Here is a 27,876-nt window from a genome sequence, read left to right on the forward strand (position 1 = left end):
CGGATTTAATCGAGTTATTTGGACCCTGTTGTGTATATAAAGGCTGTTGAGAAGTGGTAGAGGGTTTGGTCGAGAGTTGGGGGTCGAGCAGAGCCTCTGAGGAGCAGAAACAATCGATATCCAGGAACGGGTTCTGCTGCTGCTGCTGCCATTAAAGAGCTTGAAGAACACGAAAAACAGACTACCCGGGACAGTCTTATTTTCAGCAGCGTCAACAGCAGTTGGCTTGTGTCGTTGTTTACAACATCAAAGTATTGTCGTTGTTCTCTGGACGCTCAGCGTGGGTCGTAGATCCACTGTTTTATCCTTTTTCAATCTTTTAAACACCTTGTGAGCTTGAATTATTATTTTGAGTGTGTGTTTGATATGAATATCTAAACCCCAATTATGGGATGAAGGAGGAAGCCTTATTTCACAAACTTTTGGTAATTATAATCGATTCTTTATGACTTTTGCACTTTTTTTCATCGTTTTATGATTTTTATTAATTAGTTGTGATTTCGTTTGATGGTTTATGCTTAGACGTAAGAGCTTTTGATGCACCATGCTTGTGATTTACAATTGATTTTTTACAAAATCTATTTTTGGCAAATAAAAGAGTCAACAAAAGAGCTAGAATAGTTATGAGTCGTTATATGAACTGATTGAATGTGGTTAATGGTGGAATCTGAAGTCCTAGTATCTCTTGATCGTGTGACATATTTTGTATATATTTTTGTTTTTTAAATCTTTACAAGTCCGAGCAACGAACTCTTATTTACCGCAATCAAAAAACTATAACAAAATGACGCCACCGACGCGGACTTGTATATAGATTTATTTTATTTATTTTTAAGTTTATTTTTTTTTATTATTTGTTCCTTTTTACTTTGTCTTTTTTTCTTTGATTTACAGGTTCGAAGTGGAGCACTAAGGACTTGGAGAGGAAAAAGCTTAAAGCGAAAAGCGAAAAGAGAAGAAAAAAGGACAATTTTAGGATTTAATTTTTAATTTTTAATTTTTTTTAGAGTGTGTGAGGAAAACTGTAATTTTTTTATTTATTTTGGACTTTGGACTTTAAACAATTGGACTTTATTTCTTTTTTTTTTAACCCTACGGAAGGGTATTATTAAACAAAAAAAATATTATATAAACTGTGTGCAGGGAAGGACGACGATTACTATATCATCTCGGCCCCTCGGGTTCGTACATGACATAGGAGTCGTGGCCCGAGTCGACTTCAACGGTTCATCCCCCGTCTGGTACGGGAGGTAAGTCCATCGAAACATTCGCGAATGTCCTGTCAGCGGGTTTACTGTATTCCTTAAGGTGATTCATTGTTTGAGGACGACTTTGGACTGTTTTTAAATTCCTAGTAAAGGTAAAGGCCTGGCAAATACAAGATAAGGGTTTGGATTTCATCACCGCTCCCTTCTTGCCCGCCTTAGGAAAACGAAACCTAACGCGAACCCAAGCTTAAAAATTGGAATAGAACGAGACCGATAGGGTAACGAGCTTAATAGGAAACTCGTTCGAAAAATATTGGTTGCTCTTTAAGCACACTCCAAAGTTCATGATGGTTTCTGTGAGTTGAATGCGTGACTGCGCCGCCTTGTGATAGCGGTGAGGCCTTGGGTATCAAAGCTCCACTGAGCTTCCCTCGCCTCAATTCAACTTACTTTGACTCGGATTGATTCCAGAGGGGTTTGCTTAAATTGTAATGAATTCCCTTTCGAAAGATAGAAGCTGGTCTAGAAACAATCTAAGTGGAGCCATCATGCTTTTTGTTTGCTAGATTTTATAGGTTTGATTTGGTCGAGTCATCCTTGTTTGTGATTGTGTAGAATTCCCTTGCAATTAAAAATGTCGAGCTGGTATGATAGAAGCCAATACAATGAATATCGACCTGAATTTGAATATGGACATCATCAGTTTTATTACCATGGTGGGAATAGTGATTGGGAACGCCAAACTTTTCAAGGTTATGGTTCATACCATGGTGAGCCCAATCACTATCCTCACAACCATCAGTCATACGAGAAAAATTCTGCTAATTCCTATTTACTTGAGTCGACACGTAAGTTAGCTGAGACAACGTAAGTTCGCTGAAATGAATAACTTAGTTATGGACGAAAATAATGCAATGAGTGAACTTTCTTTACCTGATTTCCTAGATTACGTCAGGAATTCATGTGAGTCGGCCCAAAAGCTTTTGTTAGAGACCCAGAATAGAACTTCTCTAAAAGATCTAAATTTCCAAAATAGTGTTTCCAATTTTACCGTTGATGTAAATAGTGAATATTTGCCTAATCTAGAGGACGAGGTTAGAATAAAAGACACTACTTATTTAGATAAGGTTCAATCATCTTCGTACTATGATGATGAGGATAGCAGTAATGAAGAATCTGAAATATGTAGGCATAGTGATCAGGAGTCTAGTAATCCAATTGAGCTGTATAGTGATTATATTATTTCTAGTTCAAATCCAAATAATTTTTATGATTATCCACCTATTCAAAAGGACAAGGATTTGATTAGGGATACCACCATTTTAGACGATGTAGTTTTTCCTTTTGATTACGAAGCCGATAGTGGTTTAGAGGAACGGGTTCATTTCGAAAATACTGTTTTAGAGTCTAGCGACTTAGAAACAATAGTCTTGGAAGAAGAAGATAGACCCGTAGAGATGAGTAAAGATGCACTACCTGATAATAACTTAGAAGAATCTCTTGAATATTTTAAGGACTCTGAAGATACGGAAATTCAAGAAATAATTAGAGGTCTATCTAGAGACACTGAAAACTCTAATTTTGGGGGTGATTATCACTTTCCTAGTGCCTTACCTTTAACTTTCAGAAAGTCCACACACTTAGGACTTGATATCTCTGCCTCGACCATTTTGCAAGATTACCTTCATACTCGTTTTCCCGAACCTAATGATGTCCTGAAAAAAATTCAGTCGTTAGAACCCATCCTCTGGTTGATGTGGTTTGCCCAGGCTATGATACCCAGATTGACTTAGTTTTCCCACCAAATAGTTTTCTTCCAATTGTGGGAACGTATAGATTTCAAATGTGTCACTTATTAAGTTCTGAGACTAAGCCTATGTACTTTAGGAAATTAGAATCGACACATTTGCTTCAGAATGACCACTACTCTGACTGTGGTCAACTATGTAAGTCATACCTAATTGACTTAGAGGATCCTAAATTATTTAGGTTATTTTGTTATTCTAGGTTCTTATCTGAGTTTTTCCAGACTCTAGGACCTAATAATTTGGATCCTACCTATGAGGAAATGCATCCGAGGAAAATAGTCTATGTAGAACCCTTCATAGAAACTGAACCTGAACCGCAATTAACGATAGTTATCCAGAAACTAGGTAAGGGCATGCTAGTCTTGTACATTTTCTTGGTTCACTGCAGTTTCCTTTTGTCGGTTCTTTTTGGTTTTAAAGACCCACAGTTATTCCGGATACTGTTATACGGTTCGAGTTGACTAATCCTTGCTTAGTCTGGATGAAGACTTTAAACTTAGCACTTCTTGGGAGGTAACCCAATATTCATGCGACACGGTAATATCTTTCCTTATCTCTTTTGCTTCAAATGGTAACAGTTTCTCCTTGATCATGCTTTTAATTTCATCTTTAGAATATTGAGGACAATGTTAGATTTAAGTTTGGGGGTATGGGAGAAACTTTTTAGTTGCAATAAATAAACTCCAGAGCTTAGAAATTTATGCCTATTTAGGATTGCACTAACCAATCTAAGTGGATGGAAGCATTTTGGTTGTAGGAGTTGAGGAACCAATCTGAATAGATGGAAACATCTAAAGAGTCTATTCATAAAAGCACAAAGCTCAGGTGTTAGAAATAACATGATAGTTTCACCATATCTCGTTGAGTCCTTTTCACTTCTATTTTTATTTTATTTTGTTTTTAAACCATGTTTCTCTAAGTGATAGGTGGGGCCCACGATTCAAGTTGTTACCAATGCTAGGGTGAATTAGAGTGATTGAGATACCAAAAAAAAAGAAAAAAAAAAAGAAAAAAAAAAGAGAAAAAAAAGTTAAAAAAAAAAAATTGAGACCAGACCATTTGACCAAAAGGAAAATTCAATAAAGTCGACCACTGGTACCCTTGTATATGCCAGTTGTGTTGACCTAGAGTTAGGTTATCGACCACTGGTTCCCTTGTATATGCCAGTGTGTTGATATTAGTCAGACTAGTATCTCAATCCATTAGGATAGGTTCATTTTGGCGGAGGCCTTCAGACAGATATGGGAAACGCCGTTCACTTAGTAAACATCAAAACCATATATGTTTTTCTATATCCATCTTCTTGATCTATCCATGTGATTAGTTTTGACTCCGAATTGATGTCCATAGTGCACTATCTGAGTAGCTCTGTCACTTTATATGAATTTTAGTATGCTTGAGTGCAAACTCGTGTACAACAATTGGAATTTCGCATCAGGGTACTTCTTCCTGTAGTCAATAAGTATGCCAACCAAGGAGATTCTTTAGTGCCTTCCAAGGTTCTGCTAGATAGCTAGGTCTGGAGTACAGGTTTTGTGGGTATATCTCTGGTAAGCCCTCCCGAGACTATAACTCGGCCACTAGGGCCACCTAGGGGTTTAAAGGCTTATTGCATACGCTAAATTCAATCGATGATGCCTGCGACAGTGAGTTAGGATTTTATTTTGTAGTTTTGATTTGCTCGGGACTAGCAAATAATAAGTTTGGGGGTATTTGATAGACGCATTTATGTGTCTAATTTATCTCAATTGCGTATATTGTTAGTGCCCATTGTTGTACTTATTTTGGTTTTTAATCTCTTTGTAGGTGTTTTTGGATAAATAAGGCTTTGCGGCAAAAATTGGCTAAAAATGTGGCCCTTGGATTGCCGTTGATAGTGTACCGGAAATGCCCAGAAGTGTACCGGAAATACCCCGGAGGAACCCTGAAAAAGTGTGGAAAACATCCCAGAAGAATTGATAAAGGCACTCCTAAGTTGGATAAGGGGCACCCCATTTCAGGGCACGTGCTAAAGGGACACCATAACTGGATTAGGGGGAGGTCAGTTTCCTTATCAAAATTCAAAACAGAAACTGGCGGGAAAAATGGCAGCAACGAAGAACAGTTTTGAAAGTGGAATTTGAGCGAGTTTTGAGGAGATTCAATGGATGTATTTGGTACGTATGGACTCTAGAAGACATAACAGGCCTGTTGCAAGCAATTAGACCCAACCAATTGGGCTGGATAAGCCGGAAGAAGAGATCAAAGTCCAGGCAGAGAGACGTGTCCTGCTGTTCACTGTCGAAGATTTTGTGGAGATTTTGGGAGACTTTTACGCTGGATAATTATGTATTTGGTCCTGTTCAAGTCATAGGAAGAGTTTGGTGGCTATTTTATAGCTAACAGACGCGTACAAAGCAACAGAAAAGAGATTTCTCTCTCAACTGCACGTGAAGAAAAAGGGAGATAAACTCGGATTTAATCGAGTTATTTGGACCCTGTTGTGTATATAAAGGCTGTTGAGAAGTGGTAGAGGGTTTGGTCGAGAGTTGGGGGTCGAGCAGAGCCTCTGAGGAGCAGAAACAATCGATATCCAGGAACGGGTTCTGCTGCTGCTGCTGCCATTAAAGAGCTTGAAGAACACGAAGAACAGACTACCCAGGACAATCTTATTTTCAGCAGCGTCAACAGCAGTTGGCTTGTGTCGTTGTTTACAACATCAAAGTATTGTCGTTGTTCTCTGGACGCTCAGCGTGGGTCGTAGATCCACTGTTTTATCATTTTTCAATCTTTTAAACACCTTGTGAGCTTGAATTATTATTTTGAGTGTGTGTTTGATATGAATAGCTAAACCCCAATTCTGGGATGAAGGAGGAAGCCTTATTTCACAAACTTTTGGTAACTATAATCGATTCTTTATGACTTTTGCACTTTTTTTCATCGTTTTATGATTTTTATTAATTAGTTGTGATTTCGTTTGATGGTGTATGCTTAGACGTAAGAGCTTTTAATGCACCATGCTTGTGATTTACAATTGATTTTTTACAAAATCTATTTTTGGCAAATAAAAGAGTCAACAAAAGAGCTAGAATAGTTATGAGTCGTTATATGAACTGATTGAATGTGGTTAATGGTGGAATCCGAAGTCCTAGTATCTCTTGATCGTGTGACATATTTTGTATATATTTTTGTTTTTTAAATCTTTACAAGTCCGAGCAAAGAACTCTTATTTACCGCAATCGAAAAACTCTAACATAGTATCAATAGATGGGTCTGTTAACATTGACGCGATATATGCCAGGACTTTTGTATGACGATTATCCCTTCTACAAATGTGTCTGAATTTTATGTAGGGAATTTGATCGATGTAGAATTTTTCCAGCCCTAAGTACCTCTGAAGCATCAGATTGTGGGTAAGGTATTCCCTACTGATTTTCCATAGCACCAGTTATGAATCGCTTGTAAGCCTCACTTCTTCGAGTCTTAACTCTATTATCAATCGTAGAGCATGAATCACTTCCTCGTATTCAGTGGAATTGTTGGTTGCTTTAACCTCGAGTCTAAAAGAGTGTACTATTTTTGCTCATTTCAGCGTCGTGAAGACCAACCCCAATCCCAGCCATCCTTATTTGAGGATCCATCGGGAAACACCTCCTACCGTGTCGGGATGCAGGTTTAGAGGAGGTTGGAAGGGTCGTCCATATCTTCTTTCATTCCAGGAATATCCTCCACCTCTTCTTCCTCTCCCAGAGGAAAGTCAACAAGGAAATATGCTACTGCTTATGCCTTGATTGCCGTCCTCATTGCGTAAAAAACATCAAACTGTTACGTGCTAAGCAGGGGACTTAATGTTGATGGTGGTTTTTAGTTCAGGGCTAAATTTGTAAAACCCTGCATTTAATGTGCCGTCACTCTACGAAGAAACAAAGCCATGTAAAAGTGACGAGTGTTCAACCTCTTGATAGGCTTGGGAATGTGTGTAAAATAAGATAATAAGAGAAGCCTACATGGTTATACCGCAAGTGCACGGTGTCGGTTGTAGCTTGTGCAAATACGGGTCGAATCCACAGGGACTAGGGTGTGAGTTGAAGTTTCCTAAGCTAATTGTCTGAGCAGTGAACTAATGAAGCAAAGAGTGACAGTGGCAAATGACAGTTACAATGGCAATGAGCCAAAGGCAGTGAAGTATAGAATGAAGGTACTAGGGTCTTTGAATCTACTTCTTGATCCTAAGCTAAGGCAGCATCTAATCGAATCATGTCTTGTTTCATCTCAGGAAATACTATAATGGGTGATTTATCAACTAATTTTACTAGCATACCCCTAGCATCAGCTGTCTTTCTACAGCACAGCTGATCACAGGTTTACTTGCACAACCAATTAATCTATCAACTCTAAGGCATTTGGGCACAATCCTTCTAATGTACTGAATTTTTAACCATTATCACTCACTTACCCCTAGCATCAGCTGTCTTTCTACAGCACAACTGATCACAGGCTTACTTGTTCAAATGGCTACTAGCAGTCCTAACTCATTTTTAGCACTACAAGAACAATGACATGATTACTAACTATCTTAACATACAATCAAGAGTTTCATCTAAACCCTAGCACATGATACTTAAAACATGCTGGAAATGATTAATAGCTGAAATTGAAATAATATTGACTTCAAAACATGAACTGAAAACAACTTGGAAGCACTGGCTATTCCAGGCCCCTTGGGTGAAGCTCTGGCTAGCCCAGGCATGACTTCTAACACACACCCATCATCCCTATTTATACAACAATCAAAAACCCCAAAAATTCCCAATTCAATGAAATTAGGGTTTGCATAGAAAAATGAAATTAGGTTTTACCTAGTCACTGATAGCACTCAATAGCTTCGACCCAATCTTCCTTGTCATCTTCTCTTGCTTCCCATACCTCCAATTTGTGTCTAGCTCGACCCCCAAAAATCCCCAATTCATAAAACTAGGGTTTCGAATAAAGTGAAATTAGGTTTACCTAATCTCTGAAAACGAATGATAACTCTCACCCATGCTTCCAATTCTTCTCCTGATGCTTCCCACGCCTCCAATTGCTCTCCTAACTCACCTAATTTACCAATTTTTCACACGTTAGGGTTTTGAGAAAAACATGTATAAAAATGGGAAATTAGGTGGCTAGATAGGTTGTAATGATGGTAGTGGAGATGGGTTATGGTGTTTGGTTGATTTGAGAGGAGATGGTGGTGGTTGAGGTGGTGGTTGAGCGGGGCAGTGGAGTTGGTGGCGCTGGACATGGAGTTGCAGAAGAGAAGAAGGGGGAAGAAGAAAAAAAACACGATGGAGAGAAGGGTTTGTTTGGTTTTGGGTTATAAACCTAGATGCTAGGGTGTTGAGTGTTTCATCAAGTTTTGATGATTCGCAAAGATAGACCGTTGGATGATATGAGATGAGTTGGATCTAACGGCGAGATGGATGCAGATCTTGAGCGACCGTTGGATGCATAATACATCAAAACTGACGGCTCAAGATGGAGTTAGGTGCTATGATGTTTGACAGGAGCTTCAGAATTTGATGCACTGTGATGAAGCGACCGTTGGATGCATCTGTGGATCCAATCTGACGGCTACGAGCTTAGGCAGGCTTTGGGCTTGGTCTTGGACTTAGGTTAGAGTTTGGGCTTAGACAATTCTGAGCCCGCTTCTTCTTTAAGAACAAATTCTTTCTTCCAAGCCCACTTCTAGTTGGTCCGACTCTTGCAAACATCATTCTTTGCTGCCTTTCTGCGGGAGTCTTTGCACTTTTCGCTCCGCAACTCATCTAGTCTTTATTTATTACCTAAAAATGCAAAATTAATTAAGAAAAGTATTTATTCTTGAAAACAATGAAAATACAGAATATGGGTTCAAATGGAGAATTAGAGCACAAAAGATGAGTTAATTGCCAAGAAAAATATATATAAATATGCACTTTTTAGCACTCATCAAATACCCCCAAACCTGAATTTTACTTGTCCTCAAGTAAAACAAAACTAAGGAAATCCTAACTATACCACTGTCGCTGGTCTCTCGAATGCATTTAGCATATGCACTAAGCCTTTTAAACCACTAAGTGTCCCTAGTGGACGAGTGAAGTCTCGTGAAGGTTTGCTTAGAACGTACCTACAAAGTTCTAGGACAAAATATAAGCTCATATTCCATCAAATGTGACATGTGCAAGACAGTTTAAGCTCACAGCAAAATGGAGATGTCAATCTAGCCATCTAAGGCACAATCCTAGCACTGATAACAAATAAAGACATGTGATAAGAGTGTAAAGTGTATCTACACATGTTTCTAGAATGACCTGAAGTTATGACTACTAATCACCAAGAGATAGTTTTTAGGCTAAGAACCGAATTCTAAGCCAAGCTAGCTGTCCGGCTTTACGAGAATTGTGAATGTTCACCCAATGAGTTGGTGATATTTCAGTTTACCCGCGTTATACATCGATGGCTGCACCCTCCTTGCTTATTACAAGACTATTTACAACAAAAAGATGACTCTTTACATGACTCTTATTTACATTGATTACTCTCTTTTATTTTTGGAACAAGAGAGAACTATTGTCTTTAACATGACAAAACATGGAATAAATTAGGGGAAATTAGGCTCAGGCCCAACCCATGGATAACCCATAATATGAGGCCCTTAATTAAAAAAAATTTAAATCTAGGCCCCGAGTTTTTAAAAGACCTTGATACCCTTATGCATATTGTCAAGCCCATAATTAAATAAAATTTAAATCTAGGCCCAAAATTATTAAATCTAGGCCCGAAATTATTAAAATACAGTGCGAAGGTGTAAACAGAAGTTACACATGCATATGGCATGTGTAACCAGAAGTTACACATCCTTATCATATGTGTAATGCAAAGTTACACTTGTATATTACGCAGAAAATAGACATCAAAAAGAAAACACAAAAAAAAATACATGTATTACTTTAATATTCATTTACAACAATTTTTTAGCATGTGTAACTAGAATTTACACACATCTGTCTAGTGTAATTGAGAGTTACATATGTGTCTATCTAGTGTAATTGAGAGTTACACATGCATCTGACTTGTGTATTCAGCGTCAACTCCAGTTCCAGCGAGATCATTACCACGTTTAAGCAATTAGCTTTTATGAAGTTATCTGAAACCTGAAATATAACAACAAGCAATCAGTATTTATAAGATCAAAATGAACAGTACATACAACAATGTATATTCAGTTTCACAAGCATCTGACTAGAGTAACTAGTAGTTACACATGCATCTGAATTGTGTAACTGAGAGTTACACATGCATATAACATGTGTAACTAGGAGATACACATGCATATGGCTTGTGTAACTAGGAGTTACACCTGCATATGGAATATGCCATTTATCATGAACTTGCAAGCCTAAGTTACCTAAAGCAAAGTATGTGTAAGTAAAGGTTACACATCTAATTAGCATGTGTAACTAGAAATTACACATCTATTTAGTTTGTGTAACTAGAAGTTACACATCGAATTAGCATGTGTAACTGAAATTTACACATCTATTTAGCTTGTGTAACTAAAAATTACACATCCATACTAAAACACCACCACTAAGACAAGCAGAATGTAAAGTAGATCCAACTTACAATGTCTAACACAGCTCTAACATCCATACCAAACCTCTCAGCTTCATACAAAAACACCACCACTAACTGAAACTTAAAGAAAATTTAACTGAAACTTACCAATGGCAACTTTCGTCAATCCAGGAAGATCCATCAGGGTCAAATTCACAACTGCGAAGGTTCAAAAAACAACAGAAGAGATGAGCCAGATGACCAAAGAAGCAACATCTACAAACTCGTAATCATTTTAGGTATTCAAACTTAAGGCACCACTTTACACGAGATAATCTTACCATTCGGAGAGTAAATACTAAGATGAATAGAAAAACTAGAAATTCCATTGCCACGTCCTGTCTCTCGATCAATCTCATCTCCAATCTCCTTCCTCACAACAGCTGACACACATATGATACAAAACAAATTAATAAAAAATCGAACAGTGAAACAAATATCATAACTACCTAACCAACATTTGTGTTTGGAGATCTAGTGAATTTACCAAAATCAATGAATCTCTTTCTAGGAAGATGCATAAATTTAATCAGCAGTTACACATCCATAAAAAAAGCTTGTGTACCCATGTAATCTTTCCTTGCAAGGTTTTTTCGTTTTAGCATGTGTAATTACGAGTTACACATGCATATGAAAAGTGTAATTAGAAGTTACACATGCATCTGATTTGTGTAATTATGAGTTACACGTGCATCTGACAGTGTAACTAGGAATTACACATGTATGTGACTGGTGTACTAATTAAGGGATACACACCAAAAATATGGCTAAAGTACTCGGCAATTACACATGCATCATACCTTAAATCTAGTTTCACTTTGGCTAGTGTACCTTAAATTTATACACATCAAAATATCCAATCATGATTAGTTAGGTATTCCTCTAACCAATTTTTTTAAGATGCCTGCATATGATGTTTAAGCAGAGAGATGGACATATAATTGTATCATACCTGCCTTCACCTTTTCACAAAAGAAGAATTTTCATATCCTCATCTTGCACAATTAGCTTTCTTTTGTTATCAAACTCCAATATATTCAGGATTTTGTATTCCCTGCAATTGACATTTGATAACAAATACAATAAATCAATACAACAGACACACATGAACCAATGCCAAAAAAAATTTGGAAATGAACATTGTTTACTATTTACCTTTCTCCAAGGTTTCCTGAGGGATATCTTTCTCTGATATCAACAGTTGATTGGGTTCTTTTACAGTGTCATCCAACTTAATGTGTAACTATGAGTTACCGAGGCAACTGAATAGTGTAACTTGGGGCTATACATGCATCTGAGTTGTGTAACTACGAGTTACACATGCATATAATTAGTAAATTATAATGAATGAAACTCATCATTCAAGTTTCAAACCAAACAAACACCGCAGATTATATTGCATCTGACTAGTGTAACGATGGATTATACATGTATATGACTGGTGTACTAATTATGGGATACACACCAAAATATAACAACTATACATCCAATTATAATGTGTAACTAGCAGCTACACATCCAATTATCCTACAATTCATATGTAAAAAATAGAAACGTAAACGTAAACAACTAAAATGCTAAGGAAATGATGATCTAGCAATCCACATACCACTCTCATTAGCTCTAACAATCCAACACATAACACCACCAACAAAATCTTATAACAACAGATTCCTGAAACCCAACTGAGTTGATTTAATTCAGTGAAATCGCTAACAACTTAACTACATATCACTTCTTAATCAACTTAAAATCCAAAATATTATTTCTGTCAATCATACCACTAACAGTGCAACTACTTATGCATGCTTAATCAACTCCATAACTACAAAAATATAAACTAATTCATTCTCACAACAGCAAAGTTCAAGAAATACTACAGAAGCTAATTCACATCAGACACACTAGCCAAAAAGTAAAGTTCACGTACTACACCATCCACTAAAAATTGACCATCATCCACTAAAAATGTGAGTGGAAGAGAAATGAAAAAACAAACCTATTGTTATCATCTTTCATACAGTCCAGTCAATGATGAGTTTGTTTTGTCCCATCTTTTTAACGAGCTTCTTCTTGATCACAGTGAATGGTGAGAAGGCTGCATAACGTCAAGCTAAAATAAAAACAAATTAGTATTCTTAACTTGCGCATAACTTAAACAAATTTCATTTGAACATATAGAGGGTTAAATTAGATAGAAAATCAAAAGTTGACCAAAATTAAATCGATTGAAGGGGTAATAAAAATAAAGTATCCTGAGTTCAAATATGAACTTATCTTTTCAATAATAATTACAGATTCAGAGATAAGTTAAATCTCACTCAAGAACCCTAGAAAGAAATTAATTGAAATTTTCTCGAAATTTCCATCTCAAAAGAGAGATTAAGATGATACACAAATAGATCTAAGCTCCGACTATGATTTGAATAATCGATATAATATAGATCTGAAAAATCTTCAATATATTATTGCGAATTCAAGATCTGATGGAAGAACAACCGGAATTAAAATGAAAGCCTAAATCGAATGAAACAAAAATGTAATAAAACCATATAACTACCTCAATTTCAAGTTTATCGCCCTTTTTACTTTCTTTTACGGTCTTTATCAAATCTCTTTCTTCAATTTATGTGGTTTATGAACTGAAATCATTTGTAAACCCCAAATCTTAGTGTGTTATCAGATCTTGGAGACCGATAAATGAAGATGACTTATTTGCTTCTTCATTTCTGCTATTTTGGAGGAGTTGTTTCTTCATTGGAGAGCTCGATCGAGAGGGTTAGGGAGAAAAAGAGAGAGAGAGAGAAGTTTTTCTCCGGAGAGAGGGAAAGAGAAATAAAAATTGAAAATGAAAATATCTCCAGTGACTTTTGCTTATAAATGGGTACTTTAGGTAATATAAAAATTCCAGATCTAAAATTTTTATTGGTAAGCCCGATAATTAAAAGTTATGGGCCTAGAAATATCAAAAAGTGAAAGTATGGAGTTGATAGTGAAAGATCCATTTTGTGGGGCTTCTATATGTTGAACCCATATAATAAGGGGGTCCTAGTATTTTTATACTTGATATTTTTTTTTTTTTTGGTTTTTTTTTTTTTTTTTGGTTTTTTTTGGTTTTTTTTTTTTTTTTTTTTTTTTTTTTTTTTTTTTTGATATTTTTTTGATTTTTCTGAATTTTTCTGATTTTTTTTTTTTTTTTGAAGAAATGACTTTGATCTTTACAACATAGTGACACTTTTGATATATGAACAAAAAGAAAAACATAATTACATGACTCTTAGCAAGAGGTGGCCCTTATCGAATGCATCCGGTCAAATTCTATGGTTGCTTTTCTTAACGTATCCTCCAACTTCTATCCCAGCCAACCAAAGAACAAGCTAGTCAAGTATCATTCAGTATTCTAAAGTGATTGGCAATCTAACTTCCTATCAAACACCTTGAAGATCGAGGCTATACATGTATTGGTAGATCGTGCGCGTGCAAGTTTCTTATCACTATGTGAATTGTGCTAGAATCAGGGTGCCTAAATATCTAGACTAAGAATCCTAAAAATTACATATTTGCACAAGAGTCAAAATTTCAAGGTAAATGAGCTCGATTTTTATGATTTTTTCAATTTTTCAATTTTTTTTTTTTTTTTCAATTTTTCAATTTTTTCAAAAAGAAGGAATTATGTTTTCAATTATAACATGTTATCATGGTATCTACTCTATACCCCCAAACCTAAACTAAACATTGTCCTCAATGTTTCAAAATATGAAAAGAATTATAACATACGAAGAGGATTATGCTGAGTAGAGAAAAAGGAAAGAGAATACCCGATTTGACGGCGAAAGCAAAATTAGAACTCCGTTATTCAAGGAAAAAATCCAAAATATTTCGACTAAGAGTCGCATTGGATTAGCACAATATACACAAAAGAAACAAAAGATTTAACTAAGAAACTATCTACTAGATTTTATACAAGAAAATTTGGTTTTTAATGGGATTGGACTTTTTGGGGAAAATTTGGTTTTGTCGGGAGACATTTGGTTTTGGCGGGAGACATTTGGAAACTTTTGGTTTTTTTAAAGGGAGCAAAGAGCTTTGTGTTTCTTGGGAAGTTTGGAAAAGAAATTTGGTTTTTTATGGGATGAGGAAAATTTTTGGTTTTTAAAGGGAGCAAAGCCTTTTGGTTTTTAATGGGTTAAAGAAAAAACTTTTGGTTTAAATGGGATGAAGAAACCTTGGTTTCTATTCGGGAAAAAGCCCAGATAATGGGTAGATCTTTTAGTGCTTTTGGAGAGGCCCAGCTGTGAGTTTTGAAGAAGAAGCCCAGCTGACGTTTTTGAAAAATAGGCCCACTGCTCGCGTGTAAAGCCCAGCTGTGAGTTTTGAAGAAGAAGCCCACCGCTCGTGAGTAAGGCTCACTGTTGGTTTGTTGGAATTTGCACGGCTCAGCTGAGAAATTTGGACGAAGCCCAGCTGGTTTTTTGAAAAACAGGCCCAGCGTTTGAGGGTTTTAAGTTCGTTTTGGCCCAGTTAGTTAAGGTCCAGAGTTTGTTAGGAACTGAGCCCAGTATTTGTTCAATAGAGCCTAAGGTTCAGTTCTGTTAAAACTACAAGCCCATAAACAAGTTAGATAAGCCCACAGATGGTTACCAGTTCAGCTGGGTTTAAGCCCAGAGTTCAAAAACACAAACTTATTACAAACCCAACAAAATGGATAAGCCCAGTGTCTAAAAAAAAAAAAAAAAACACAGTTGTTGGGTTTAGGCTTACACTCTTAGCACAGCCCAGCTGCTCAGAAATTTCAGTTGCACAGCCCAGTTGGGCTTGGTTCTCAGCAGCAACAAGCTTGGCCTGGCTCACAGCAGCAGCAACAGGACAGCAAGGGAAGGAAAGACAGCAGCAGCAGGGGACCAGCAACACAGGCTCAGCTCAACAACAGCAGCTGTAGCAGCTCAAGGCAAGTTGCACAGCACAGCAGCCTTTGAACAACAACACAGCAAGGTACCTGGACAGCTCAAGGAGAAGATTAGTTTCTTGCTAGAAGCTAAGAAGTTCAGCTGCACTACACAGCAGCTACTAAAACAGCAAGTTACACTAAAATGCAAGAATGCAATGCATGATGAGTATGCTAGAATGAAACAATATGCAAAAGAGTATGCAATGATGCAAATGAACTAACATGCAAAAACAGCCAAGAAAAATTCAACACAACACAACCAAGTCCCCGGCAGCGGCGCCAAAAACTTGATAGGCTTGGGAATGTGTGTAAAATAAGAGAATAAGAGAAACCTACATGGTTATACCGCAAGTGCACGGTGTCGGTTGTAGCTTGTGCAAATACGGGTCGAATCCACAGGGACTAGGGTGTGAGCTGAAGTTTCCTAAGCTAATTGTCTGAGCAGTGAACTAATGAAGCAAAGAGTGACAGTGGCAAATGACAGTTACAATGGCAATGAGCCAAAGGCAGTGAAGTATAGAATGAAGGTACTAGGGTCTTTGAATCTACTTCTTGATCCTAAGCTAAGGCAGCATCTAATCGAATCATGTCTTGTTTCATCTCAGGAAATACTATAATGGGTGATTTATCAACTAATTTTACTAGCATACCCCTAGCATCAGCTGTCTCTTCAGCACAGCTGATCACAGGTTTACTTGCACAACCAATTAATCTATCAACTCTAAGGCATTTGGGCACAATCCTTCTAATGTACTGAATTTTTAACCATTATCACTCACTTACCCTAGCATCAGCTGTCTTTCTACAGCAACTGATCACAGGCTTACTTGTTCAAATGGCTACTAGCAGTCCTAACTCATTTTTAGCACTACAAGAACAATGACATGATTACTAAACTATCTTAACATACATCAGAGTTTCATCTAAACCCTAGCACATGATCTTAAAACATGCTGGAAATGATTAATAGCTGAAATTGAAATAATATTGACTTCAAAACATGAACTGAAAACAACTTGGAAGCACTGGCTATTCCAGGCCCCTTGGGTGAAGCTCTGGCTAGCCCAGGCATGACTTCTAACACACACCCATCATCCCTATTTATACAACAATCAAAAACCCCAAAAATTCCCAATTCAATGAAATTAGGGTTTGCATAGAAAAATGAAATTAGGTTTTACCTAGTCACTGATAGCACTCAATAGCTTCGACCCAATCTTCCTTGTCATCTTCTCTTGCTTCCCATACCTCCAATTTGTGTCTAGCTCGACCCCCAAAAATCCCCAATTCATAAAACTAGGGTTTCGAATAAAGTGAAATTAGGTTTACCTAATCTCTGAAAACGAATGATAACTCTCACCCATGCTTCCAATTCTTCTCCTGATGCTTCCCACGCCTCCAATTGCTCTCCTAACTCACCTAATTTACCAATTTTTCACACGTTAGGGTTTTGAGAAAAACATGTATAAAAATGGGAAATTAGGTGGCTAGATAGGTTGTAATGATGGTAGTGGAGATGGGTTATGGTGTTTGGTTGATTTGAGAGGAGATGGTGGTGGTTGAGGTGGTGGTTGAGCGGGGCAGTGGAGTTGGTGGCGCTGGACATGGAGTTGCAGAAGAGAAGAAGGGGGAAGAAGAAAAAAAACACGATGGAGAGAAGGGTTTGTTTGGTTTTGGGTTATAAACCTAGATGCTAGGGTGTTGAGTGTTTCATCAAGTTTTGATGATTCGCAAAGATAGACCGTTAGATGATATGAGATGAGTTGGATCTAACGGCGAGATGGATGCAGATCTTGAGCGACCGTTGGATGCATAATACATCAAAACTGACGGCTCAAGATGGAGTTAGGTGCTATGATGTTTGACAGGAGCTTCAGAATTTGATGCACTGTGATGAAGCGACCGTTGGATGCATCTGTGGATCCAATCTGACGGCTACGAGCTTAGGCAGGCTTTGGGCTTGGTCTTGGACTTAGGTTAGAGTTTGGGCTTAGACAATTCTGAGCCCGCTTCTTCTTTAAGAACAAATTCTTTCTTCCAAGCCCACTTCTAGTTGGTCCGACTCTTGCAAACATCATTCTTTGCTGCCTTTCTGCGGGAGTCTTTGCACTTTTCGCTCCGCAACTCATCTAGTCTTTATTTATTACCTAAAAATGCAAAATTAATTAAGAAAAGTATTTATTCTTGAAAACAATGAAAATACAGAATATGGGTTCAAATGGAGAATTAGAGCACAAAAGATGAGTTAATTGCCAAGAAAAATATATATAAATATGCACTTTTTAGCACTCATCACCTCTTCACTGGCATTTATTGAGCAACTCAATATATTCACATGAAATTTATTCAGAATGGTGCATGTAGCAACAATCCCTGATATTCTGTAAATTTTGGCACCTTGCCTGTATTCTTCAGTTAATATAAGTTTCTTTGAATGCCTTCTGTGCTATGTTCCCCAGCTGAACCCTTAATGTTGATATGGCATGACAATTTGTGTTCACTCGCAGCAGAGTAGCACGAATTTCCAAGTATCAAGGATAAGGTCTTTTCATAAAGTATTCAATCAGAAAGCATACTGCTCTCTGGCAATGAACTTAAAGAACTCTGTATCAACACATAAAATTCAATCAATTTTGTGATAATTCACAAGATTCAGATATTACCCTGACTAATTTGCAAAATTATGGTTTTGCGCCTTGCGCAGTATATCAGACCTTGCCTGTCGAAATTAAGCCTAGGAAAACTAGGTAATTAATCTACCATGGATTAGTAGGTGCAAAATCTTGCCCAGAATCAGAAAACAAGAAATAAAGGAGCCGCATAATAGGAGCAGCATCAAAGGGAGGCGTGGCCATGCCTTAGGCCAGCCGGCGCCATTTGCCATTGGCCACGCCCCATGTTGCCTAAACCGACCCTATTTTCCTCGACCAATCAGGTCGTCTTAAACCCGCCACACGCACATAAGTTTTAGCTGGACCCATACTTTCCGACCTTATTTCCCATCGACCAATCAGATCGCTTTAAAATTGCCACGCCCACACCATAAGTGTGGCCACGCCCGCGTTTGGCCGGCCCTCTCTTTTTCGACCAATCAGGTTGCTCTAAACCTGCTGCAGTATTAAAAAAGAGAGGCAAAATTGCGCCAATACCAAATTGGCTTTCCAAAGTTGTGCCAATGCTCTAACTAGCATGCCAAACACGCATGCCAACGTGCCGGACGTGCCACTTTGTCACAGAAGCATGCCGAACCTGGCAGCATACCAACCCATCTTCTGTTCGTGGCCAACGCCATAACAAACTTCAATGTGGTTATCCTAACCAGAAACATGACTTTGCATGGTCGAAACCCTAATTTCCAGTAGTGGCACAAATTATGCCACTTCGGGTCCCACAACATGCCACGAGTCGTGCGGGACCCAGGAAGCCCTAATAAAGACACCATATCATAGCCACCCGTGGCAATCCTTGCTCATGTGGTCGTTTCCATATGATGGCCTAGCTATGGTTCCTTTGGCATGGATATGGCACCATTTTCACAAAACGTCGATGCGCCACGGCCACATGCCACATGCCGTATGCACTAATTAGGGTTTTGGCACGCCAAACCCTAATTTAGGCAAAGTTGCTACGCCAACCAAGCCAAGTAAGGTTTCCCAGAGCATTGGGATTGATGTGGAAACAGGGCCAATGTTTCCACGCCACATTAGGGTATAACACCAATGTGCCAAAATCTAGCGGCCATGGCTACGCCAGGTGCTACTTGCACCATCGTGCCACTGACATGCGCTAACTATGTCATCCACGCCACCTGCCGCAACGCACGTGCTAATTAGGGTTTCGATACGCCAAATCCTAATTTAGTTAAAGTCGTCATCCCAACTAGGTCAAGTGATTCTCCTAAGGCCTTAAGTTTAACTTAGCAACAGGGCCAATTTTGCCGGAGCCATATTTGGGTCTAACACCAATATGCCAAGATCACTAGCCACTCAGACTTGTAACGCTCCACAACGCCATCATTACCGCTCTGTGGTTGAAGTTTCAGCGCCATCATTACCGCTCCGTGGTTGAAGTTGCAGCGCCATCGTTACCGCTCAGTGGCTGAAGTTGCAGCGCCATCATCACCGCTCCGCTGCCAAAGTCGCAGCGCCGGCGTCAATGGTCAGTGGCCGAAGTTGCAGCGTCAGCATCATCCCCATGGCCCAAATTGGCGCCAACGTTCCGGGAATCAAAGCTTTACGGCCAAACCAATGTCAGCACCCTGTGGCCAAGCCGGAAATACGCCAATCCACCAGCACAAGGATCATAGACTACTCATGCCTCCTGCCAAAGGTTAGTCGAATTTTTCTGGCAATCTCTTCATGCCTTGCCCTTTCGATTTTACTCTTGTCTGTCACCATCTCATGCTTACCCCGCAACAATTCCACTGTTACGTGCTAAGCAGGGGACTTAATGTTGATGGTGGTTTTTAGTTCAGGGCTAAATTTGTAAAACCCTGCATTTAATGTATCGTCACTCTGCAAAGAAACGGAGCCATGTAAAAGTGACGAGTATTCAACCTCTTCACTGGCGCATTCATTGAGCAACTCAATATATTCACATGAAATTTATCCAGAATGGTGCATGTAGCAACAATCCCTGATATTCTGTAAATTTTGGCACCTTTCCTGTATTATTCAGTTAACATAAGTTTCTTTGAATGCCTTCTGTGCTATGTTCCCCGGCTAAACCCTTAATGTTGATATGGCATGACAATTTGTGTTCACTCGCAGCAGAGTAGCACGAATTTCCAAGTATCAAGGATAAGGTCTTTGTATAAGTATTCAATCAGAAAGCATACTGCTCTCTGGAAATGAACTTAAAGAACTCTGTTTCAACACATAAAATTCAATCAATTTTGTGATAATTCACAAGATTCAGATATTACCCCGACTAATCTGCAAAAATTAGGGTTAGTAGGTGCAAAATCTAGGTAAACTAGATTTTGCCTTGCGCAGTATATCAGACCTTGCCTGTCGAAATTAAGCCTAGGCAAACTAGGTAACTAATCCGCCTTGGATTAGTAGGTGCAAAATCTTGCCCAGAATCAGAAAACAAGAAATAAAGGAGCCGCAGAATAGGATCAGCAGCAAAGGGAGGCGTGGCCATGCCTTAGGCCAGCCGGCGCCATTTGCCATTGGCCACGCCCCATGTTGCCTAAACTGACCCTATTTTCCTCGACCAATCAGGTCGTCTTAAACCCGCCACACGCACATAAGTTGTGGCAGGGCCCATACTTTCTGGTCCTATTTCCCATCGACCAATCAGGTCGCTCTAAACTTGCAACGCCCACACCAGAAGTGTGGCCACACCCGCGTTTGGCCGACCCTCTCTTTTTTCGACCAATCAGGTTGCTCTAAACCTTCCACGGTATTAAAAAAGAGAGGCAAAATTGCGCCAATACCAAATTGGCTTTCCAAAGTTGCGCCAATGCGCTAACTGGCATGCCAAGCGCGCATGCCCAACGTGTCGGACGTGCCACTTTGCCACAGAATCATGCCGAACGTGGCAACATACCAACCCATCTTCTGTTCGTGGCCAACGCCATAACAAACTTCAATGTGGTTATCCTAACCAGAAACACAACTTTGCATGGTCGAAACCCTAATTTCCAGTCGTGGCACAAATTATGCCACTTCGGGTCCCACAACATTCCACGAGTCGTGCGGGACCTATGAAGCCTAATAAAGACGCCATATCATAGCCACCCGTGGCAATCCTTGCTCCTGTGGCCGTTTCCATATGATGGCATGGATATGGTTCCTTTGGCGTGGCTATGGCACCATTTCCACAAAACGTCGATGCACCACGACCACATGCCACATGCCGTATGCACTAATTAGGGTTTTTGCACGCCAAACCCTAATTTAAGCAAAGTTGCTACGCCAACGAAGCCAAGTAACGTTTCCCAGAGAATTGGGATTGATATGGCAACAGGGACAATGTTGCCACGCCACATTTTGGTCTAACACTAATGTGCCAAAATCTAGCGGCCATGGCTACGCCAGGCGCTACTTGCACCATCGTGCCACTGGCATGCGCTAACTATGTCAGCCACGCCACCGTGGCATAGCGCACGTGCTAATTAGGGTTTCGATACGCCAAACCCTAATTTAGTTAAATTCGCCATGCCAACTAGGTCAAGTGATTCTCCTAAGGCCTTGAGTTTAACTTAACAACAAGGCCAATGTTACCGGAGCCATATTTGGGTCTAACACCAATATGCCAAAACAGCTGCCACGGCTACGCCACTGGCATGCCGCTATGCCATGGCTACGCCAGGCGCCACTATGCCAATGACGCCACTTTTCTATACAACAAGATGTGGCCATAATCAATGGCCATCCTTTCTCATAAGCTACAATCTCAGCCGTCCAAATTCACCACATAATTGACAGGCCTGTGGAAAGTCTTAGGCGACCAGCCAGGACAAACCTAATAACATCACATGCTATTCTCCTGTGTCAAGTCTTAGAAGACCATCCAAGACAAGCCTAATAGCATCACATGTTATTCTCCTGCGGCAAGTCTCCTGACTTTGACTTGCCACACATAGCAACCTGCTACACGTTTTCCACGAAAACACTCGAGACATCAAACATGTCACAAACCGGGGGATACTCATCAGGGTATTGGTCTGGCGGTTTACAGCGTGCGGCGTGCAACACGCCCTTTATAAGAAAGTGTCAGAAAGCAGGGCAGTTAGTGGCGGCAAGAAGTAGTGGGTGTAAACTAACTCGTCTCCTTCATAATGGGAGCGTGGTTTTCTGGCATTTACACACGACCCCACTTCTCTATCACTCAATCATTCCCACTTTCTATGAGGTCAGGGTGCGTTCAATATGACTTGTATAAATAGGTTCTACCTATTTCAACCAAACGACAACAATTTGGTTAACAACAACACAGTATCCAGAAAACACCAAAGAACTGATAGCTTACATTCCACAAGCCAGTTCCATATTCTGATGCAAGTCATAAAAATAGCCACACCTTCAGAATTAACCATTCTGGTCTCAACACCTTCTTCGCTTCCTTCCCTAAGACCAACCCTTCTCCTTCACTTTATGACCGAATCAAGCCTGGAATGGCGATTTCTTGGTTTAGGCCAGGATTGTACAGATTGATCTCTCGAATCTAAAGTACTCCCGTGCAGTGCATTTGTTTTAGGTTTAGACTTGTTTCTCATCCACACACCCAAATTTACCAAAACCAGCAGAAACAGTTTTCACCCACAAACAATAGTGTATATATTGTATATTATACTCTAGTGATGTGACATGATCATAATAGGATGATCATAGTATTAAGGAATTAGACTACGAATTATAACGCTTATCTTTTGAACTTCGTAGATATGACATCGACATAATCTTGTATATATTGTTATGATTATGTGTATGGGTTATGGTGAAGTTTTCATCCTAGGAAACAATTTTTTACATTTGTTTAAAGGAAGTACATTCATAAACTTGTTTTGTGAATCGAAAGGGAAATCAATTAGGCTTATTGGTCCAGCTACTCATTTCATATATTTGGATGACCAATATGTGTGAGTTGGTAGAACCAATCTTAACTCAGGTTATGTATCTTGGTATAATCGATCACAATGCCTAGATTTATGATTTGGTATGACCGGTCCTGATAATCGGTGTAACCAATCCAAAGTAATCACCATGTGATGGTATGATCGATCCTTGTAATTGGTGTGATCGATCCTAGTAATTGGTGTGACCGATCATAAGAGTTGTGTGACAGATCCTTGTAATTGGTGTAATCGGTCCTGGTAACTGGTGTAACCGATCACAAGTAGATACCATGTGTAGATGAAATTGATCCTTGTAATTGGTGTGACCGGTACTGGTAACTGGTATGACCGATCACATGTAGGTACCATATTTAGGTATAACCGATCCTAGTGATTGGTATAACCGATCTGAACCATGTATGTGACTTGGAAGGACCGATTACAACTAACCATTGTGATTTGGTATAACCAATCACATAGTAGTCTTGGAATACTGGCAAACCAATTCTAAACTTGTTTGGAATTGTGGTATAACCGATTCCAAGAAAGCAAATCCATGTAAATATGAAATAAGGATTTGCAGTGAAAAGATGTCAACATACTTTGAACACGAGCAGTAACTCTTATCATTTATTGTTCGAAGATATTCCTTGGTACTCAAGGTGATCCTCTGCCGAAATAAATTAAGAATCTTTTAATTAATGTTTTTGATTTTATATGCATTGATTACCAGCAATTAATTCATATCTCTAGAAAATAAAAATTAGTAATGTGCATTTACTAATTGGAGATTTTCTATTGAGATATTCGGAAATATTGTACAAGCATTTATTGGAATTAGGAAAAACCGGATTTTGCCATTCATTGCATATCTTGAGAATATTTTCGGTTTTGGAAATTCCTTGGTGTCCAAACATCCTTGGTCTATAAATACCTAAGTTTGAATTTCTAGCAAACTATCCCTAAGATCCAGGAAAACTTCATTTCTTGTTTTTTCTGGTGGAACCGTCTATTCAGAGAGGAAAGTATCCTAATTGGGTGAAATCTCTTACGACCGCTCGTTTAAAGACTTTTGTGGGATCAAGAAGCTGTACGAGTACCGTTGGTGTGAAACTAGATAATTGCAGTGTTTTTAGTATCCGATTTGATTTGATTTAATAACGGTTGTTAAAACTTTGATTGCACCTTGTTTGTTTATGCTTGAGAATCTTCTCTTCTGATATAAGATTCACTCAAACTAGATCGAAGTATCTGCGGGATCTTTAGAATTGTTGTTAAATCTAAAGATATCTTGTAATAATCCATTGTTAACAGACTCCGTTCTGTGTGTGATTCATAACAAGAGATTCAAGTGGTGTTGTGCAAGTTTTGAAGATAAAAGAAGATTTAAAGACGAAGAAGATTTCTTATTAGTTTTCGTATCTTGTGAATTGTGTGCACAAACCTTGATCGGCTGTGATCTAACTAGAATCAGTTTATCTGATTGATTAGTTGTGTGAGATCGACAATATACTTCTCTTTGAGATCTATATTGATTGATTGTGAATCTAAACTTGACTACTTCGGTAGTTATTGGATAGATTGATCTAACCAGAAAAAGGAGTTTATTATATTAAACGGAAGAGCCTTTGTCAATGACTCATCTATATCTTGTAGCAAGATTGATTAGAGTGGTTACCAAACATATTCTTCTTATACTGTTTGGAATACGATCCAAAGGACTTGTTATTCACGTGCGTGACTCTAGAAGTCGAAGGCGCAGGGATACTGAGGGAACTAAGTAGCTAGAGGTAGTCTGCTTGGTCCCAACTATACGAAGTTGCTATTAGATTTTGTATGACGGCTTAATTCCGGGAATATTCAAAACTGGACCAGTGTTGATGGTGGTTTTTAGTTCAGGGCTATAATGGTAAGACCCTGTATTTAATGTATCGTCGTTCTGCAAAGAAACAGGGCCATTTAAAAATAATGAGTGACTAGGCCTCTTTACTTACATATGTATTGAGCAATCCAGTACTTGTATATAAAATTTATTCAGAATGGTGCATGTAGCAACAATCCCAAACATTCTATAAATTTTATTAATCTCTCGCCTGCATTATTCATTAATGTATGGCTTATTGAGTATTTTTCCTATGCTATATTCCCCGGCTGAACCATTAACTGATATGACATGAGAATTAGTGTTCACTCGCAGCTGAGTAGCATGAATTTCCCGAAGTATCAAGATTAAGCCATTAAGGTCTGCACGAAAGTACTCAGTCAGAAGACGCGCTGACTGCTCTCTGAGGATAAAATTAAGAATTTTGTGTCAATACACAGAATTCACCAAATTTGACCAATTTTGTGACAGCTTGCAAAATTCAAATTTTAACCTAATTAATTTGCAAAAATTAGGTTTTTTGCGCCCTATGCAATATCTCGAACGCTATTGGTCGAGCCCAACCTAGGTAAGCTAGGAAATTAATCCGCCATGGACTAGTATGAGCAAAATTCTACCAAAAGTAGAAAACAAGAAATAAAGATGAACTGCGGCAAGTAAAAGCAGCAACAAAGGGATGCGTGGCCATGCCACTCGGCCGACCGATCTGCTCCAGCAGGCGCCTCCAGTGGCCGATCCGCTACACTCCATGTTGCCGTTTGTCGGCCCCCTTTCCCATCGACCAATCAGATCGCTTTAAATGCACCACACTTTTAAATAAAGTTGGAAGTTGTTTGATCAACACGCCTAAATTCCTTAAGGGATTTAATATAGACTTCCCATGACAGTCTTAAAACGATTACGGTGGTATGTTTTGGCCACTTTATTTATCAAGCTTAGCCGCTCCCTAACGCGACCGCACAAGCATCATCAGGCACACCGGCGGGCCCACTAATACTTCGACCAATCGAATCCCTTCCAACTCGCCAACAGATCCACTAACCGATTGCCCAAAGTTATATGGCCGCGCGACTTGCGAAACCCTAATTTTTGTTAAGCGACATTACATTACTGTCACAAAACGATCTCGGCCGTCCAACTTCGCCAGCCGAATTGACCGGCCTAGATTCAATTCTGATCGATGGACAAGGCGTGGATACACGCACTAGCGGCCCGACTATAGCACTGGTCGATCGAATAGTCTATAGCATGCCGCCAACACCAAAAACCGTTGGCCCAAAATAGGTTACCCACACGGCTTTTAAAACCTAAATTAAATCAACGACAGCCATTAACTGCCGCAAATCATCTCGGCCGCCCAACTTCGCCAGTCGAATCGGCCGGCCTAACTCCTATTCTAGGCGTTCAACAAGATGTGGCCATGATCACTGGCCACCTCCCTTCCATAAGGAACAATCGGCTACGCCGCGGCCTGCCTATATGGCTCCTAAAAGATCGCCCAAAGATGGCTGGTTGTGCTTCTTGTAGGAGTCTTAAATAAGTTAGCGGCAACCAAAAATGCCGCAAATCATCTCAACCGTCCAGTTTGGCTAGCCATTTTACCGGTCTAGATTTAACTTGGACCGACCAATAGGATGTCAAAATGGCTACCAGCCATCACTCTCCTATAGGTACCGAACACCCTACCTTTGGCATGCATAAATAGTTCCCAACAACTTCCTGAAAGTATCCGATCATGATCTTTTTAAGACACTAGGTTACGTGACCAACCAAGATAGGCTCAATATAACGATGCTTCACATGCATTGATTATTTTGAGCTGCTTTCTCAAAAGCGATGCTTTATATGCATCGAATACATACGATATTTTATGAGTATCGGATTCACAAATAACCTAGTTATTCAATCTAATAGCGTCACATGCTATTCTTTGCGGAAAGTCTCATGACTTGGCTCGTCACACATGACTACTCGCCACCTATCTTGCACGTGATTGGTCAGAATAATTAGGCAAGACCCACTCAGCAACTTGCTTCATATTTTCTATAAAATACTCGAGACATCAAGCATGTCACAAACTGGGGGATGTTCATCAAGGTATTGGTCTGGCGGTTTACAGCGTGCGACATGCAACACGCCCATTATAAGAAAGTGTCAGGAAAGGCGGACAGTTAGTGGTAGCAGAGAAGTAGTGGGTGTACACCAACCCGTCTCCCCTCATTGAAAGACGTGGTTTTCAACATTTTCACATGATCCCACTTCTCCATCACTCAACTACTCCCACTTCCTATGAGATCAGGGTGCGTTCAACTATGACTTATATAAATAGGTTTTCAACCTATTTCAACCGACAATGGTTATCAACATAAGTATCCAGAAAAACACCAAAGAACTCATAGTTTTCAGTCCGCAAGCGAGTTCCACATTCTGATACAAGTCATAAAACAACTACACCTTCAGAGTTAACCATTCTGATCTCAACACCTTCTTCGCTTCCCTCCCTAAGATCAACCCTCCTCCTTCACTTTGTGACAGAAGCAAGGATGGAACAACCATTTCATTGTTTAGGCCAGAATTGTACAGATTAATCTCTTGAATCTAAAGTACTCCCGTGTAGTGCATTTGTTTAGAGTTTAGATTCGTTTCTCGGCGGCACACCCAAATTTACTATTTTCAGCAGAATCAGTTTTTATCCCAAAACAACTGGCGACCACAGTGGGAGATTAATCTCTCAGTTGCAAAGCCAATTTCTTAATTTTCATTCCAATCTTCCCAAACTCAAGATGGTGGATCTTAGATCTAAATTCAATCATTAACCAAAATCCACTTCAATCACCAATCCCAACTTT

At 39.2% G+C, this 27,876-nt stretch overlaps 1 long non-coding RNA gene across 2 annotated transcripts; it reads right to left on the bottom strand.

The window, feature by feature from the left end:
- Positions 1–10,986: 10,986 nt before the first annotated feature.
- On the bottom strand, positions 10,987–12,657 carry LOC113317425. Of its 2 annotated transcripts, XR_003343524.1 has the most exons (4): positions 12,633–12,657; positions 11,789–11,940; positions 11,586–11,687; positions 10,987–11,016 (listed from the first exon to the last, which is right to left on the bottom strand). It is a non-coding gene; the product is annotated as an uncharacterized LOC113317425 (long non-coding RNA). The 2 variants fall into 2 exon arrangements; XR_003343523.1 differs by lacking the exon at positions 12,633–12,657 and having other exon boundaries at positions 11,789–12,022.
- Positions 12,658–27,876: the final 15,219 nt, after the last annotated feature.

Source organism: Papaver somniferum, chromosome 10 (genome assembly GCF_003573695.1).
Source record: "Papaver somniferum cultivar HN1 chromosome 10, ASM357369v1, whole genome shotgun sequence".
In the NCBI taxonomy this organism is placed as follows: Eukaryota; Viridiplantae; Streptophyta; class Magnoliopsida; order Ranunculales; family Papaveraceae; genus Papaver; species Papaver somniferum.